This window comes from Plectropomus leopardus, chromosome 16 (genome assembly GCF_026936395.1).
Source record: "Plectropomus leopardus strain MGB_pleo_1.0 chromosome 16, ASM2693639v1, whole genome shotgun sequence".
NCBI lineage: Eukaryota > Metazoa > Chordata > Actinopteri > Perciformes > Serranidae > Plectropomus > Plectropomus leopardus.
In genome coordinates, this window is record NC_142191.1 from 31681610 (window position 1) to 31687858 (window position 6249).

Sequence of the window (6249 nt, forward strand, 5' to 3'; positions counted from 1 at the left end):
TTTCTCTCTCTCCCTCCCTCACATGTACATTTTCTCTCTGTTGCTCTTGAAATAGCCCACAACTCAGCTCCATTCAGCTGAATCTGAAACTGGTATTTCAACATTATGGCCCCAAAAAGTGGCATTCATAACGGAAACAAAATTATTTATGTATACATAATATACACATATATTTATGTATGTATGTATGTATTTATGCATTTATTATGCAAGTATTTTTTTCTCAAATAATTTGTTGATTTATTATTTCATTTCTATTAATGACTTATTTGAGCGACATGTGATAAGTGACATGCATGTTCTCATAAAACTCATATCAGAGCTGCAACTAAAAATCATTTCATTACCAGTTCATCCATTTTGTTTTTTTGTTTTTGTTGTTTGTTGTAATGACTTGTTGGCTTATTTGACCCTTTGAAACCTGGATCATCAGTCAGATCATCTTGTGCTGCACTCAGACAGCTTTTACAAGCTATATGATCCTGAGCAAATTGGTTTGGTTTCTTTTGAAAACATAGGGGAAAAGGCCGTGACAAATGACCAAATTGCAAGAAATATTTAGAAAAATATTAAATATTAAAATATCCAAAAAAGGGACAAATGTTGAGAAAACTATATTTATAATTATGACAATGTTATACTTCAAATGATGTCACAGAAAAAAAATAGATAGATAGATAGATAGATAGATAGATAGATAGATAGATAGATAGATAGATAGATAGATAGATAGGTAATTTTTGCATTTTTTTCTAGGTCATTTTCTTGTTTGATTTGTGGCTTATTTTATGCTTATTTTCAAATAATTTTCTTTTTTTTCCTTTTCCCCCCTTTTTTTGCTAATTTTTGTGGCATGTCTTGGTAAGTGGTTGTTGCCTTCCCCATTTGTTTTTGAAAGAAATTAAATAAATTGGCTTAGGTTTTAATGGGTTAATTGATATGACCCTTGATTTCCCCAAACCAAGGAGACATCTGCGAAAACTGTCAGACTAAGAGTCCAAACACAGGTATTCCAATAAAATCTGAGAAAATCAGCACTTTTGTGAGGCTCGAATCTGCAGTCATTTGTCAGTTAACCCTTTGTAACCTGTGCAAATTGGCTTGATTTCTTTCAAAAACATGGGAAGAAGGCAACTTCAGAAGAAATCCAACAGATTTGAGCAGAAAATCAGGAAAAAAGTTCAAGAAATTTACCTTAAAATTTGCAAACAAACAATAACTGGAAAGGTTAAAGTAAATAAATAAGGGCAATGACCTGGAAAAAAGCTTAAAGATGACATAATTCTGTAAATATAATTTTAATTATACAATTAGGATTTTTAATTTTAATTTTTAAATACAGTTGCCTGGATCTTTTTTATAAATAATTTTCTGAATCCTATTATTTCTTGAAATTTGCGGGACATTTCTCCTATGTTTTTCCTCTGTGTGACTGCTGCTGAAGAGCCGAGCAGCAACAAGAAAAGTTTCCTGTCACAGATCCAACAGCGCTCATGCCCTCACGTCTCTCTCTCTCTCCCCTCTTGTACATTTTCTCTCCATTTCTCTTGAAATAGCCCACAGTTCAGCTCATTTCAGCTCCACTCAGCTGAAACTGAAACTGCTTCACTGACATTAAGGTAATTCCAACCTGGCCAAAGCAAATTTACAACAAAATAGCTACGAAGAGGGTCCAAAAGAAACAAGGAGACTCCAGAAAACTTTGATTCCCCCTAAGATTAAACCTCAAAAACAGGTGGAACTTTTCATGAATGTGTTCAACATTTCTCATATTGTCCTGTAATGGTGGGACAGTAAAATTAATAGAAAAGTATCAGTCGTACATATCTGGTTTTTGAAAGAAATTGCACAAATTTGGCTAGGGTTCAAATATTTAAATATTGTAAAAGACATCTGAAAGCAGCACAAGGAGAGTGGTGTTGGCCCAGGTTTCAGAGGGTTAAACGGGCTACACATACAATTCTACAACAACTGGACAAACTCCATCTGCTGATGAATGTCATGTGATATGATAAAAAAAACCCAATATAGCTGTGAGATGATTTCACAGTTTCTGAGGTCAAGAATGATCATCTTTAATCTCTACTTTTGACTTTGGTTTATTATTCAATAAAAGGTAAACCCATTTAGGTGCTTGTGTTGATTCACAGTTTAATTTTGTTCAGCACATAGGGGAGTGTGTGCACATGTGTGTGTGTGTGTGTGTGTGTGTGTGTGTGTGTGTGTGTGTGTGTGTCTGTATAGTAACAGCCTCTTTCATAATTATCACAGTCAATCTTAACGCAATCAGCCTGTCTGCCCCGTTTCCTTTTTGATCAGTACGGCAGATTCCAATCTGAGCAGTGGATGACATCTAACAGCCAAACTCATGGGACACACACACACACACACACACACACACACACACACACACACACACACACACACACACACACACAGAGAGAGAGAGAGAGAGAGCACGTAGTAGCAGCTCCTTATCTGCTGGATAAGGAGGCTGTTCTCGAGGTGTGATTGATGCTGTTGTACTCCCGCAGCCAAGACACAGTTTGACTCCCTGCCATGATTTACATTACACTTCATTTCCCCCTCTGCCTCTTTCCTGTCATTATCTAATTCAGAATTTAGCAGACATGCCAGAAAGTTAAAAATAGCCAATCTCAGCAGTTCATCGTTCACAGATACAAAGTTAAACTCCATGTCATCCAAGTTGTCAACTATTGTGAGAACTTTTGCAGCAGCTTGTTCTCCTCTCCCACAGTTTCTTTATGCTCCCGCTTTATTTCTACATTTTTAGTCAAAGAAAGTTGTGCATATCCCTCCACTGCTGCCACAGAGGAATGCCCAGCTCAGCAGTCCTCCCATTGGCCCGATAATGAGATCAGCTCTCCCAGCTGCTGTGTCACAGACTCCCCGACTCCCCACTGAGAGTGTAGCCAGGCACACAGCGGAGGATGAGAGCGTTAACACACACAGCCACTGCCTCCTCGTGCATCAAGTAAACATTATTCAGCCGCTATACCAACCCAAGATATTCATCACTTAAACTGAACATACTGTGCCAGTCAGGCTAGGGCGGTATCACCATATACCAGGGGATTTAGAAATCCTGAAGGTATGTTTTTCGATACTGATATAAATACAGGAGCTCCTCTTTCCTCTTTGAAACATCACTTTTCTTGTGCTGCTTTTAGACACCTATCACAAGTATTTAAGCCTCTGAACCTCGAGCAAATTGGTACGATTTCTTTCAGAAACATAGAAAAAAAAGCAATGAGCAAATTGGCAAGAAATGTCCCACAAATTACAAGAAATTGGATTAGCAATATTTAGAAAATTATTTTAAAAAGCTAGGGAAAAGTGTTTCGTGAAAAAAAAAGCACAGGAAAAACTATTTTTACAATTATCATAGTTACATATTTGAAATTCGATTACATAATATAATAAGGGTTTTTCCAAGTTCATTTCCTTGTCGTCCCCCCCCCTTTACTTATTTCTTGCTATTTTTGGGGGGTCATTTCTCCTTTCTTTGCTCTTTTCCTTCTTTCCTTGTTTTTGAAAGAAATCAAGCCAACTGCTTAGGTTTCAAAGGGTTAAACTCACTGTATGTAGTGCACAGCATGTACCACCAGAGCTCAGTGTGCAGTCTCTACTGGTGGAACAGGCAGCTGAGCTGAAAGACACAGTGACACCTAGTGGTGGAGCGAGAAGCTACAGGACTGTAAACAGCTGGTGGCCAGAAGGCAGAGATGGACCATGGGGAATAGCAGCATGTTTTTTACCTCCGATCTGGTGAATTAAGGATCTATTTCAACTAAACCAGAGCTGGTGATTGTTAGAACAGTGGACTTACGAACTAGATTACTAGAAAGAGTAACCAAGATGGTTTGGGGTGAGTTTTATTTTGTTTCTGTTGAGTGCGAATGAAGTGTTTTATGACGCATAAATGAAGTAATTAAGCCTTGTGAGTCCTCTGTGACTTAGAGAAAGTTGAATTTAAAAGGTTTACAGTTGTATTTCTCTTTTTAATAAGGAAAGCATTTGTGATTATGTACAAACTTTTCTTTCTATTTCATATTTATTGATCTGCAAAGCTGAAATTAAATAGGGTACTCGCCAAACTCATGCACCATATACCCCGGTGAACTTTCAGGCAGCTATGAAAGTATGAAATATATGATACCACCCAAGCCCAGTGCCAGTATTTAAAAGTGACATATTTGTTCCATGACTGCTGTGTGTGTGTTGCGTCTTCATACACTTTAACTGCTAACTCACCATCACTATAAATCTAGTTGACAGTTAAAAGAGTCAAAGTATCTGGCGGACGCATAAAGTTAGCCACGGACCGATAGAACTCCTGTAAAGTGGATTCCAAGCACATGGACCTCTGACCTTTTTTCGGGTCCGTGCAAAACAATGCTTTAAAATGGCTGCCAGACAAAAGCTGGAGCATATTAAGCAGATGGGGAAGTGGTGACCTCTATTAGATGATAGAGGGCCCACTGTACTCGCTCCCAAAAGCTTACAACTCATTAACTATAGCTGCAGTTTGGCTACTGTAGCGTTGAAATGACCTGTGGCTGGTGTGGGATGCTGGCCAGACTCTGGTATATGTGATAAGGCCGAAAATAAATGAGAGACCTCACAAACCACGTGATGCATGACACAAACCAGATATAGGAAGAACTCTAGTGGGGGTGAGCTGAAAGAAGGCTGTGGAGCAGACGTTCATCTTGTAAGAACTCACAAATTATATCTCATGTTCCTCCTTTGTTAACTATAAATCTTAAAGCAGTTCATCTGGACACAAAGACAGTCACACCCTGTTGCATTCCTTCCCTAAATTACTTCCTTTTCTGAAGCAAATGCTTGCCAGCATCAATCTGTAGAATTTCCAGAATCAGAATTAGTATCAGTTGTTAGTAGCAGTTGGGATTTCGGAGCGTTTGAGGCTGCTTGTCATATAGAGTCAGGTGTTGCCAGCTTATCTGCTGCACATTTCAAACAAAGTGAAGTCCATTCAACCTCTGCGTGCTGTGCAGGGCATATTTCATCATCCTGCAGGCTGCTGATAGAGTGTGGGGAGGACTCGTTGAAGCCGTTTTTCCACTTACTCATGTTCAATTCCCTTTACCATGAAAGAGGAAGGTGACAGCTCTGCTATTAAGACTGCCTTCAAGGTAACTCTGGAAATCACCCACCAGAGAGGAACAAAAAGTCAGATTGCTTCAGTGTAGCAACAGTAAAAACGAAAATATGAGTTCTTCACATGGCACGCCATGCCATGTGCTGCTCAGTTCACAAGACTATAGCATAATATGCTAAGATGATAGTATCACATTGCTTATTTGCTTATGTTTAGCAGGCATAATAGTTAGAATAGCTGCTTTTACGCAAAGATGTCGCTTCAGGGCTGTGACAAAGTCCTCCCTTAATACCGACCCTGCATTTTTACAAAGCACCAAACAATGGCAGCATCAATGCGCTCCAGTGTGTGATTATACACTGCATCGCATCGCAGCTCTTATGCTAAAGTCACTGATAAAGCGGCGGTATTTGATGACTTTGGAATGAGAATGGGCTGGTTTATTTTCTACATTAACTATACAAACTATAAAACAAATAAAAACTATATTCAATCAAAATAATAATTTCTCATTTTATTTTGTGGTTTGTTTTTTTTCATACACAGATAATCATTATTCATGATTGCTAGGAAAGATGCATGTTGATGTCCAAAATCAATGAATAAAAAGTAGGCCCATCATAAAGGTGTGCACTGGGCCCTTCAGAACTACCTTACACCAATGAGAGCCATTGGTGTTCTAACAATTTGAAAATAAAATATTTCTAAAAGACCCTTCATGCTAGTCCTGCTCTTTTAATCCCTGCCTCTCAGGGTCCACACAGTTTGACCCTCCTTTTGTCCACGAGCCATGACAACAATCATGTCAAAGATACTCATGAGCAGAAGTCCAATGGGAGCTCTATACCATCTGACAGTGTGACAGGCTGTTTCTTTCAGTTTATGTGCTGTTAACTTTTATTCTCTCCTGCAGATTCAGCAGGGTGAAAGTTGCTGATGAGTCGCCTTTGCTTCTCTTCCTCTCTGTTAGCTTCATTTCACTGGAATCTCTGGCTTTTTCTCGGTTTGTGCGGTTGCACTATGAGGCGGCCTTTAAAAAATGCTATTGGACAGCATTTCTTTCCTTTCCTGTGGCTTGCCATTAATTGCAACTTCCTTAAAGA